General features: G+C 34.1%; 2 long non-coding RNA genes across 2 annotated transcripts; both read left to right on the forward strand.

The window, feature by feature from the left end:
* Positions 1–8343: 8343 nt before the first annotated feature.
* LOC114928883 (uncharacterized) lies at positions 8344–8919 on the forward strand. The gene is made up of 2 exons (XR_014925068.1): positions 8344–8492; positions 8791–8919. It is a non-coding gene; the product is annotated as an uncharacterized LOC114928883 (long non-coding RNA).
* A 2515-nt stretch (positions 8920–11434) lies between these two features.
* Positions 11435–11808, forward strand: LOC114928881 (uncharacterized). The gene is made up of 2 exons (XR_014925067.1): positions 11435–11621; positions 11685–11808. It is a non-coding gene; the product is annotated as an uncharacterized LOC114928881 (long non-coding RNA).
* The last annotated feature ends 2372 nt before the right edge of the window (positions 11809–14180 follow it).

Here is a 14180-nt window from a genome sequence, read left to right on the forward strand (position 1 = left end):
GCTAGTGATAGACAAATTTCAATTATTGTACTTTTTTCGAACTCATTATTGAAATTTAATAGTACACTTACGTCGAATACGTGAGTACGCGAGAAACAAAATTCAAAAATGTAACTAGCTAACTTAACTCCGAGAGCCGTATTTATACGTGTTTATGGAAATCAAGATGGAGAATTTTCAGGTATCTTTTCTCGATTTTATTTTTTTTCTCATAGTCGTGTATTTTTACCCATGTTTTATATTCATATATATATACGAGGTGTGTTCAAAAAGTATCGCGAATTTTGAATTTTGATTTTTTTGTGGCGTTATGTTGGTAATCATGTTTCTCATTTATGCCGACAAGTACGGCCATTTTGAATGTTCAGTTAATTTTTGACAGCTGCTTTGCTTGCACGTGTTTTGGCTCGTCTTCGATTTTTGCCTATTCCAAAAAATGGATCAAAGAATCTGTATCAAATTTTGTGTGAAAAACAAAATTAAGTGCGCGGACGCATTCCGAATGTTGACTGTGGCATATGGTGAAGCTACCTTGGACCGAAGCAACGTTTATCGGTGGTACAAAATGTTTTCCGAGGGCCGAGAAGATGTGAACGACGAAGAGCGTGCCGGACGCCCGAGCACGTCAACAACAGACGAAAACATTGATGAAGTGAAGAAAATAGTATTGGTCAATCGTCGAATCACCGTTAGAGAAGTTGCTGAGGACCTAAACATATCGATTGGCTCGTGCCATTCGATTTTTACCAATGATTTGGGCATGACACGGGTCGCCACGAAATTCGTACCAAAATTGCTCAATTTCGACCGCGAATTTTTGGCCAAAAACAACACACTAATAATGCCGCAGCCACCGTATTCCCCAGATCTGGCCCCCTGTGACTTTTTCTTGTTCCCGAAACTGAAGAGGCCCATGAAAGGACGACGCTACGCTACGATTGAGGAGATAAAGACGGCATCGAAGGAGGAGCTGAACAAGATCACAAAAAATGATTTTTTGAAGTGCTTCGAGGATTGGAAAAAACGTTGGCACAAGTGTATAATATCTGGTGGGGATTACTTTGAAGGGGACAAAATAGATATTCATGAATAAATAAATAATTTTTGAAAAAACACAAAATTCGCGATAATTTTTGAACACACCTCGTATATATATATATATATATATATATATATATATATATATACATATATATATATATTTATATACATGGTAATATTTACTTAGATACAGAAAATATTTAATCTAGGGCGATATTTACTTAGCTACAAAAAGTTTATGGAAATCAAGATGAGGAATTTTCAGGTATCTTTTTTTGATAGCGATAGGAATTTTATATTTTCTCTGTAGTCAGATTTAAAAATTATATCATTTATATTGTTTAAAAAATTTCCCTTCCACATTAAAAATTATATCGTTTATATTGTTTAAAAAATTCCCCTGCCACATAATTTTTATTATACTACGCATGCATTTTCTCCCTACCACTTTTCTATTTTATCTTCCTTCTTATAAATTTTCTTGAAAATCTTCGCTCACTCGTCTTTCATCGCTCGAACTTTCAAGTTTGTTAGTAAAAAGATAGTTAGTTAGTAAAAAGTTCTCTATTTTTCGATTTTACCGCGTCTTTGATTATTAAATCTTTGATTTTCTACGCGGTGGCAACTACCATGAACAATCTTAAGAAAATCGAGCAACAACCGCGCATGTTGCTGTCAACAACATACGGATTAAATTCATCCTACACGACGAAAATTCAAGTGGGTCTTATGACAGAAGACAACGTCGAACTGGATTTTCTGCCTGCTGTTAAATTAACATCTCACGGAACTGCAGGGATTTGCTTTGACATGAAATCGTGGCAAAAATTTCAAGAAAACATGGAAACAATGTCGAACTACTTAAACAGTGATAAAATTAATTTGAGCTCGATCATCTTTAACAAGATAATTATAAATTTCACTACCGCATATGGTGCTAGAGCTATACTAATAACGTATCGTGAAAACGAGCAAGAAGATCTTTCTTCCGAAACTGCGGAGGATGCAAACGCAAACGGACCGAAGGCAAAGAAACGTAAAACTTACAACATTGCGATAGTCATGCAGAAAACGACTTTTCAAGGTGTAGAAAATATAGTTGATTGTGTGAACGCTAATTTAAATCGCCTAAATTTTATTTCAATTAATGTCCACAAATGTGCTCGATATTTAATTAACGAAATACAGTTAAATCTTCCTGTCAACGGTAGAATCAATAACAGTATCGTGAAACTCACGATCAGAGGTAACAGTAAGGAAATAGAACGTAATGTACGCACCCAGCTGAAAGATTTAATATTTCTCGATGTATACTTTGAGATAACATTTTTAGAAATAATTTCACTTTATTTCGAACAAATTGTACATGCAATCATAACAAAACGTAAATGTTAATAATTATTCGACGAATATTTTCTTGAAATGTTTGTGAATAATTTTGTTCTGTAAAAATATTTTAAATATAAACCATATTTGTACTTTTAAAACCACTGTTCGATTTTCTTTCACTTCCTCTTTCCAGAAATTTTCTCAACGTGCATGTTCCTGTTCACCTTTATTAAGCCGCGCGTTATTTTTAAATAAAATTTTATCTGCCATCTTTTCAACAATAAGCATTCTTTCCAATCTACGATAATGTATTTTTTTTATCGTGACACGAGTCAGAATGCTTGCCTGAACAAATATTTGCGTGTTCTTTTTTTTTTTATTTTTTTTATTACCCTACGGCATCGTCAGCCACTACCTGTCACCGATCCCCGTTCGACCGTATGACGCTTTTCTTGGTCAAACTGTTTTTACCCCACCCTGCCCAATATCGGCCATTTCATTCGACGAGCTATTCTTGCCATACGTATACCCGAACCTCCATACCGTACTCTACGCAACTTTAGCTTAAATGTCTCATCAAATCCTTAGACTAGTAAGATCTCGTTTAGCTCAGCATACGAGGACCCTGCTCGGAAACGCGGAGGTTCCGGGTTCAAATCCAGAGAAAATCAGAAAAATAAAAAAAATTCTCATTCCAAACTTTCGGGGCCAGTCGCCATTTTTTTCCCCCAACACTCGTAGTCGGAAAAACCAGACGCTGGTGATGGGGGAAAGACAAGCCACGCCCACGGCGCCAGAGAGGCTTGTGGTGGGGGTTTGTTTTGACAGGCCATACCTGCCACTATACTACTAAACAGATATGTCCACTATTTATGCTATTATTATGGTAGGAAATACTATAGGAACAAATATTCCTTTCGAAAAATTATTTGATTATGTAGAACGAGTAGACCAGGATATTTGCGACAAGAATTCAAGGAACACCAGATAAAGTTTAATATGATTGCACAAAAAATTATTTATATTTTGTAAGTTTGAATTTGTTTTTCATCATTTGAAAGTGCACTTTCATCATTACCATTTAAAAAAATATAAATTCTGTTTAATTATGAAAGAAAATAAATAGCAAATATAGTAATTAATTGCAATTTTTATAAAATAGTAAACTTTAAATTGTTTATTTGTGTGCAGGATGTTTCCTGAAACGTTTGAAATGATTATGCAATTGATTGAGCCAGCTTTAACTCTAACAAATACAACAGGAAGAAAACAAATATCGGCAGAAAAACAATTATTAATAACATTATAGTTTTTAGCTACTCCAGATTCTTATAGGTATTTACTTTTATTCTTATACTCTAATAAAATAATAATATAATGACTATTTTAATATTCACTGCTATTACTGAAAATCTATAATTTACGTCATATACATACATACACTATAGATTTTCAGTTTTGGCAATATCAGAATGCAGTTTTTTTGTTATTTTTAAATGTAGAGTTGTGTAGCATATATATTTATTTTCGCAGATCAATACATGTCCAATTTGGTGTTGGAAAAGCAACAGCATTCAGAGCAGTAAGAAGAGTAACTTATGCCTTGCATTGTTTTGCACCAAGATTCGTTCAGTGGCCAAAAAATGAAGTGCTACACCGTACTATTGAAGAATTTGCGAAAGCAAGGTTTTCCTAATGTAATCGAAGCCCTTGATAGATCATATATTAGAATTAGAGCTTCAAAGGAAAATCCTGCTTCATACATATGCAGGAAATAATTTCATGTGATTCACTTGCAAGCGGTATGTAATGCAAAAACAGTTTTTATTCACTGCTATGCAGGACATGTCGGCTCAGTACATGATGCAAGAGTGTTGAGAAATTCTGCATTTGCAGAATTACATTGAAATGCCAAATGAATACTTTCCTTTCGATACTCATTATAGCAGATTCTGCATATGCAATTTTTCCGCATTTAATGGTTCTATTTAAAGATAATGGCCATCTCACAGCACTTCAAAAAAATTATAACTTTTGTTTGTTATCAACCAGGATGGCCATAGAGCGAGCGTTTGGATTATTAAGGGTTTCGTATTTTGTTAGATTGCTTACTCCTGACTGATATAAAAAAAAAATACAAATTATATTAGCTTGTTGCGTTCTCCATAATATTTGCACTCTAAGAAATGGTGAGTTTCCAGTTGTAGTATATTGTCACGTCCTGGGCTTCAAATTCTGCGCGTTTACGCGCGTTCACGAGTATGCATAGTGGAGGAAACCTGAGCAAGCGGGGCCGAGCGGTAGAACACGCGTGGTCAGGAGTAGGGGAAGAACGCGCGAGGACAGGATAACAGATGGAATACGGAGATTGGGAAGTATTTTAATAATTAAAATGTATAATTAGTTAGTACTTACTACCGTAATAATGAATATTATTAACTGATAATAAAAGGATATTATAATAAAGTTTGATAATAATTTATTTAATAAAATTTTTAAGTATTTCTCAATATCAATCGTTTAATAAGTAACAAGGTTAGTAATTATGTAAAATAATAAATACATCAATAATTATTTAAATTAGCAATTATGTAAAAATAATACAAAATCACCTAATCTGTAACAATGCTCAAGCTCGTATGTAAACAAACACAATGATAACTTATTAAATATTACGAGGCCATGTGAAACAAGCAATAAAAAATTATTATAAAACTTGGAAAAAATTTTAATTTAAAAAAAAACCAATTACAAACGTTTCGAACTATACTTAGTCTTTTTCAGTGCGCAATGAAACAATAATAATAAATAAAAAAATAAATAAAAATTCTAATAAAAAGTCGCAATACAAAGTCAAAATAAATTAGATAATTATGTCAAAATTAAAAGGCGAAATACGTTAACAATATATTGAAATTATTAAAAATAGTTCAACACGAGAAGTCCCAATTAGAAGCAAAAATCGAATTAAAATAATTTATCCGGCTAATCAATAAATATTTTAAAATTATTATTCAAACCTCAGAGTGGCACTTAAACATTACTCCAAACCAATCACTCATCGTTAGTCGGCGAAAGACTATCAGTCTGGCAATGATCATGTCCATCCTCTCCAAGTTATTTAATATTTGATATTATAAACTGAATTTAAAAAGAAATTTTATATTATAAAATAGAAATCTACTTATGTATATGTAAAAATTAAAAATTAAAAATTAAAAATTAGTTACTTGTTGCTTACAATTGTTCCGAATAAATTGAGATGACAATGCCTCTAATTGTTGTTGAACTTAGTACTTGACTGATGTCAAGTCATTTAAAAAGTTGAATAAATAGGTGTCAAGTCGCAAAACATAAACATTTTAATAAGTCTAAAAATTCGCTATTTCTTCTAGAATGTCAAAATAAGCGTTGTTGAGCAATTCGGTGTTTGTATTATTATTTATACCATGCTTTTGTTCCTTTATGTGTATCATCTCCGAGATAAGTCTTTTATAATAGTAAGATTCGATATCAAGTATTTTAACGTTATCCCAATCAAAAGCATGTTTTTTATCTACAATATGTTCAGAGACCACCGAATGCTTGGAAGAATCAAATTTAATGTTATTTATATGCTCCTTTAGTCTAGTACGTAATTTTCTTTTGGTTTGCCCAACATACGAAGCTTTACAGTTTTTACAATTAATTTTGTAGACGACACTATTATTATTATTATGCACGTTTTTGTCCTTGTGAACTCTAATGAATTTGTTAAGATTATTTAGACAACGGTACCCCACTCTGAACTCTGATTTTTTAATTGTCGATGCCACTGTTTCAGAGATGATATTAATATAGGGGATGACAAAAAATTTCTTATTATTTCCCTCTGTAATTTATTTTGTTCTATTATTGTTAAACTGCAAATTGTTTAATACTTTTATTCTCCTATTAATTTCTTTAAAAATTAAATGAATAGGGTAACCGTTATCCAATAATATTTCAATACAAAGTTCTAAATTTTTCTTGTGATATATGGGATGAGATAATAACAATGCTCTATCAATGAGATTATAAATCACTCCTATTTTGTAGCACATGGGGTGATTCGATAAGAAAGATAGTACTTTACCTGAACAAGTCTTTTTTTAAAACCAGTCCATGTGTATGACGTTATCAATGATTTTAATGTTTAAATCTAAAAAATTTATGCTTCTATTAATTTCATCTACATATCTATAATACATTCCGATATCAAAATCCAATGTGTTGATTATCGATTCTTCTAGATCTTGCATAACAATATTAGCAATTATTGGCGATAATGGGGAACCCATAGGCGTGCCATAAACTTGCTTGTAAACAATGTCATTAAATGTGAAATATGTTGACGACAATATAAATTTAACCATAGAAATAAATTTATTTTTTGGAATTAATGTATGTGTATTAATATCATTCCATCTATTGCTCCCTTCTTCCAAAATGTTATGGTCTCCCAAAAATACATAAGGAGAATACTCCATTTAGAATTATTGTGTCATCAATTAATACCACGCTATACTCTCGATTGCCATATTTTTACATAAAATCATATCAAATAGTATTCCTACGATTAAAAGTAATGTAAATAACAGTTTTGAATTATATAGCAAGCTAGCGGGTAAGAAAATTAGTACGGAAGATATTCTAATATCGTTAGACGTGGTTTCACTCTTCACTAACATTCCGATAGATCTTGCAATTAAAAGTGTGAGCAACCTTTATGGTTAATAAAAAAATAACCTTTTTGGTTAATTAAAAAATAAAATTAAAATATTTTAAAATTTTTATTTTTACTTGGAAAGGGTCGGAAGTGTCCCCCTCCGATTTTAATGAGCTTTGAATATGTTGTAGTCTAGATCAAAATAGGAGACACGTATTTTTTTATAAGTGCTAAGTCGGTCGTTAAGGGGGTGAAACACCTTTTTGAAAAAAATCAATTTTTTTATTTCTCAGCGAATACCGTCGAAGCGATAAGAGATATAAACAAAAGTTTTAAATAAAAGTTTTATGGTCTTTAATGTACTTCAAAATCATGTAATCAGATTTGTCGAAAATGTCATATTTTTCGAAATTCCCCCTTCTCCCTTTCAATGTTTGAAAATTTTTAAATTTGTCTTATAACAAAACTTATAGCTCATTTAACGACAAATTCAATCATATATAATAAAGTTGTATTCCGAAGTCACATTTTTCAGAAATAAATTAAAAATATACACTACTATACGCCCGCTTTATCCGCCTCATGACGCTCGTTATTCACAGCGACAGTTATTTTTTTTCGCAAACTCACAGTGGCAACCATAAATTAGCAATAAATAATTTATGAGAATATATTTTTATAAATTATAGAAATTATATTTATAAATATAATTTATAATTATATAATATATATAATTATAATATATATATTATGTGACAATAAATATACATATAATTTATATGGAAAAGTAATGTTTTTAATGCATGAAAAATAAAACTAGTCGGACAAGGAAAATTATTGATCAGATGCCGAGGTTAATAGATCCAATTCTATGAATAAATAGATCTCGCATTCGCGAAATGAGTTGGTGCAATATATTATTTTATTAACAACTGCATGCAGTGGAACACATATTACTATTAAAGCGTCTATCGAATATACGCGAGCGCGATAGTAAATATATTTATATATATATAATAAAATAATTAAAAGGATTATAACTTATAAAACGAGCGAAAAAATGCGTCGCGATAACAAAGTCAGCTGCCCGAAGTGCTGATACAGCCAGTATCACACGGCCAAGTCATCAAACAGAGGAAAAAATCACTCTCGAAATAGCGCTGAATTGCAATAAAATGCGAGGAAGGAAGTCTTCGGACTTCTTTCGCTTGCATTTTGATCACGCCACTTTAGAAATAACTGATGATTTTATTTGGTCATGCCACCGCGCGATCCCCCTCCGATAATCGTTCAGAACCGGAGGCGTTAAAAACCACCGCCTAGAGCGGCGGACAGTCACAAATCAGTTATCAAATAATTAACAAGTGCTCGAGTTAATTAACAAGACTAGCCGTTATCCTGAAAAAACAATTGTGCCCACGCACACAACAATACAGTATGTATGTACTTTTTCGATTTTTAAAACTTTTATAGTTTTTTGCTTTTACTTACACTTTATTCAAAATTGCGGTTTATCTGTTTTGTTTTAATGTATTTAAATTATAATTAATATTTTATTACTTTATTTAAGTTATTATAAATTATGTGATAAACAGTGTTCTATTTTTCATGAAACTCGGAAAACATAACAAATTATTAATACGCATTAAATAATAAAATATTTTTGTTTCTAATAAGTATTTTTTTGCTAATATTTATAAAACAAATATACATAATGTTAATAATTTTTTTAGATAATGTTTAATCCAAGAAATGTAGCAGTACTGCTATACACTGCACTGTATATGACTGGGGAATTCCCAGAAAGTCCTGTTACAACAGATGAAAGTGAAATAAAAGACACGATGAAAAATATACTTCAATCAATGTATGAAGAAGCGTTTGAAGTTTATGAAGAATCATCATTAGATTTTCAAAACGAATTTGATATACCTAAAGTAGAACCTGTAATTGATGAAGAAAGAGAAGATGACACATATTTTGTAAAAGAAATTGAATGTGTTGCGGATTCTGTACCAATAGAATATAAAAGAAATGCAGTAGAGTTTTGAAGAAGTGGAACAAAAAAGTCAAGAACTCTAGTAGGAATACTATGGAGGTTCTAACCCGGGGGCAATGAGGGGGGGGTGCGGGGCGGGGGGAGGGGGAATCGGGGGCGAGGGGGGGTGACGTCACGCGGGGGAGGAGGTCTTATCAGCAGATAAGCTTATCTTATCAGCTCAGGTTACCTGATAAGGGATCATGTTACCTGATATGTTTATAAACAAGATAAGCGGATATCTGTTACAAGATAAGATAAGCGGCGTTTTTGAGCGATATCTAAGTTTTCATAAACAAGATAAGCGGCGTCTTTGAGCGATATCTAAGGTTTCATAAACAAGATAAGATAAGCTTGAGCGATATCTAAGTTTTCGTAGAAAATCCAAGATAAGATAAGCGGCGTCTTTGTAAGGTATCAAAGTTTACAGATAAGATAAATTCTACGAAGGGCTGCCGCAAAATCCAAGCTTGGATCGAGCGCCGACAAATAGATATGTATTACCTCAAGATAAGATAAAAATTCTGCGAATGGCTGCCGCATGGATCGAGCGCCGACAATCAAGCGGGTTGATACGTATATTTCTAAGAAATATCAGCGGGGGCGAACGCAGGCTTCACAGGTTGCGACATGTCTTCGCTGGTTGTGACGTGTCTTGCGACGGGGTGAAATGGAATGGCGGCTTTATCTATGAATTTCTAAGAATTATCAGCGATATCTAAGTTTTCGAATCCAAGATAAGATAGCGCAAATATTTCTCGCGAATTAACAATTGCATTATACGTTAAAGAACAAAGGGATGATCGGGATATATAATGAGGACCGATGCAGCTGCCGGGTCATAGTACCACTGGCGAGCGCACGCTCTCTTCATTCGGGGTGCAGAATGTTTGTAATACTATCAAGTGCTTCCGATATTCTCAGTTTAAGTGCCGAACAGTTACAATATATTCCGAAGATTGTTTTACTGCAAAAGTGCGGATATTTCGTAAAACATTTTGCAGCGAATGTCAGCGAAAATAGGCTAAGGTTACAAGCGTAATACAGTGCGAATAAGTGCCGGACATAAAAAATGGAGAACGCGGTAAAAGATCATTCGAGGTGTTTTGAGAATGTTGAGAGATGGTATAGACATCTCGATGAATGCTATTATGATAAAAAAAAAGATGACCCGTTTCATTTTAAACGTGAAGCGGTGACTTCGGTTGTGCAATTCGTAAGAAATCGCGAACTTGGTGTGCAAAAACCGCATACAAGAGATGTTGCCTATTTCCTGGAAATGCACGAAGACATTTTAAGAGTGACTGGTGGGTTATTCAAATGCACCAGATCGTCTAAACGACACAAGCGAGTCGCATGTTATCAGCGTTGCTACAAAAATTGTGCAGAATATTTTACTGTGGACAACCTTTATTTTGCCGACATGGATATGCCTTCACCATCGGTGTCATGCAAAACACAATCATCTGATTATGATTCGGACCAAGAAATAGAGGAGTCAGATAGGAGAGAACCGAGGCCATCACCATCGTCGTCATCATCATCATCATCATCGTCAGATTACTTGTTGGAATCTATTTATTTGTCTGATTAAATAGGTGTACAACATATGTGAAGAGTATGTCAACGTTTCTGAGAGTAGATATGTATTTGACTTCGCGGAATGTGTAAACATGTCGATAGTCAACAGCCGCTATTTTTGTTTCGGTGAAGATCATCTTTCGGAGATAATAGCAAATCTTTCGGAGATAATTGCATCATACGTTGAAGAACAAAGGGATGATCGGGGTATATAATGAGGACCGATGCCACTGCCGGGTCATAGTACGGTGACATTTGCGAGCATAGTAGTGAGCGAGTGAATAGTTTTTGCAATAAAAATGGAGAACGCAGCGCGTAAGAGTGAGAGCGACAAGGAGATGAGTACGATCTCAGACGATGAGATGGAGATGATCACAATCTCAGACGACGAGATTGAGATAATAACAATCTCCGACGACAGCGACAGCGACAGCGATGTGGCAATGTACGACCCCGACTATGACAGGGATGTGAATATCGTACTAGACGATATTGAGGAGATGGAGGTCGATATCGTACCCATCGTCGATGAAGATCAAGAAGAGGATGATGATGATGATAATGATGATGATGATGATGATGATAATGATGATGATGAAGAAGAAGAAGAAGAAGATTTGCACGACAATGGGTACGATAGCGAAAACGCTGTTCGGGAGTCGTGCCACTCGCACATGTTTGACATACGAGTAGTTGCATCCCTCGACGAACACACGAGGGTATGCACTGTAACGTCGTATGTCATGGCATACGTCGCACTATGGGGGTCAGTGCGAATCTGTATGCCCTGTTTTATGAGAAACAGAGGCAGATTCATCTCGATCACGACCATCGAGAGCCACACGACATCGCGTTATGTTGACGCACCACAACTGCGTTGCACCAATTGTCAGGGGAGATTATACGTATTCTACCTGGCCAACGCATGTCCCACCTGTCAAGGACGTGAGTATATATATAAGTCAAAAAAATGGCTATATTTTTAATTTAATATATTTCTATGCACAGATGCCGAGTCTGATGACAGCGATGGGTGATGCGACCCTCTCTCTCGCAGTCGTCGGATCCATGCAACGCGCTGGCTCTCTCTCTCTCACGTCGGCTCTCTCCGTTCACTCTCGCCGTCACCGTACATAAGAATTATTTTATATTTTTTATATTTTTTATATTTTTATATTTTTATATTTTTTTATATTTATATTTTATATTTTATATTTTATATTTTATATTTTATATTTTATATTTTATATTTTTATTTTTATATTGTTTTATATTTTTTATTTTTATATTGTTTTATATTTTACTTATATTATTTTTTTATTTTTTATTTACACACACAGTAGAGAGGGTTTGGAGTCGGTAAATACCACGGAAGTGACGAACCGTAGGGTCCTTATCTCTACTGTAACACATGTACAAGTACACACGCACACACACACACACACGCACATACACATACATATGAGGTGTAAATCCGACCGGCAACCTCCACGTGGTACACCTCGGGTAATGCCAATGCCGGCGGTAATGTAATAATTAAGAATAAAAATATATATTTTATTAATATACAAAACCTTTATTAATTTAAAACTGTTTCCCTCCCTCGATATCCTTATAAAAAATATGTATAAAAAATAATAAAAAAAAAATGTACAAAAAATATGTATAAAAAAAATGTACAAAAATATGTACAAAAAATAATGTACAAAAATTATAAAAAAAAAAAAAAATGTACAAGAAATATGTATAAAAAAAATGAAAAAAAAATGAAAAAAATGTACAAAAAATAATTTAAAAAATAATGAAAAAAATAATGTACAAAAAAATAAAAAAAAAAAATGTACAAAAAATATGTATAAAAAAATAATGAAAAAAATGAAAAAAAATAACGAATAAAAAAAAATATTGAATAAAATATATATTTTATTAAATTAAAAAAAAATGTTTCCCCTCCTCTCCTTCGCATCCCTCTCCCGCCGAATCTCTCTCGACGCGAGCCACCGACTCTCTCGCCACGAACCGTCGACTCTCTCGCCACAGCATCGCTCTCGCCGCTGAATCCCGAGCTGCGCGTTGCCTCTCTCTCGCTCCGACGGAAGAGCGCGTATACCGCCGCGCGCTGCGTCTTCTCTCTCAAATGCGTGCGTCTCTCTTACTCTCGCGCGCTGCGTCTTCTCTCTCGAATGCGTGCGTCTCTCTTACTCTCGCGCGCTGCGTCTTCTCTCTCAAATGCGTGCGTCTTCTGTCTCTTAATGTCGCGTGCGCCTCGTAAGATAAAATTATCGATTCTGCCGCCGCATGGATGCGGCCCCGTCTTATCTCGTAAGATAATAATATCGATTTTTTCTCGCTGAAAGCAGGCTTCAATGTCCTTGACACGATAATTATCTCTCGCAAAGTATGTAACGGGTGGCGCGCAAATAAAGTATACCATGATATATACATATAAGTATTTATTTGTCTTATATTTAATACATAATTATATATAAAGTTTTATTACATATTAAAAACTAAAGCCACCAGCTCGCAATCGACAAGTTGGTGCATGTCGAAGGCGTTGCTAGCGCGTATCGCATTCGACAATTCTCTCGCATTCGTTACAGTGGATATTGGCAATATTGGAGAATTGCGTATGTTTGATATCGACCGTTGCGATGAGCCTCGTCAATCGATCGAACATTATTTCGATGCATGAATCGAGCTCGAACATACGACGTAACGTCGATTCGACCATCATCATGCGCACGTCCGCCGATTCGAGACTTATGAGCTTGTTGTCGTTTATCTTGTGAAAACGTACTGTTAGCGGCTCGACACTTATGAAATTATACACATCGTTGCTGGGAGAGTCATTGTTCAGATAATTGTGAATAGCGTGACGTTGCTCGTAGAGTCCTTTCCACGTTTCGAGAGATAGTATTAGCTGTTTTCCTCGATGATCTCCTATGGCGATCTCCACGTAACTCGGCGGATCCACTCTGATGCCGATTTCGAGGAATTTGAATTCCGTGGCCGTCAATGCGTATCGTTTTCCAAGTATACGAACCACACGAGACTCCAGCGAAACGCTGTAAAAATTAGATAAAAATTATAACTCGTAAAAAATCGTAATTTGATAAAAAAATAGCTAGCCATGAATTCATTAAGGACATAGAAAGTAATTCTAATAACATAATTAATCTCACGAAAATAAGGAATATTGCCATTCCACAGTTCTCTGTTTTTTTAAATAATAATACCAAAACAAACATGATACATGACAAACTTACTTTTATGTATAAAAAAAACTATAAAATTCTGTCAACAAAATCCGAATATTATTTTCACAAAAGCAGACAAGGAAAACACGACCGTAGCGATGACCAAAGAATTTTATGTATGTAAAGTTAAGGAATAATTAAAAGACAAATGTAATTACACAATAATTAAAAACAATCCAATAGTAAAAATAGAAAAAGATCTAAATAAGAATTTAAAACAATGGTTGAAAAATGATTAGATCAC

Source organism: Nylanderia fulva, unplaced genomic scaffold (assembly GCF_048542155.1).
Source record: "Nylanderia fulva isolate GAGA-0341 unplaced genomic scaffold, ASM4854215v1 Scaffold1032, whole genome shotgun sequence".
NCBI classification, from domain to species: Eukaryota; Metazoa; Arthropoda; class Insecta; order Hymenoptera; family Formicidae; genus Nylanderia; species Nylanderia fulva.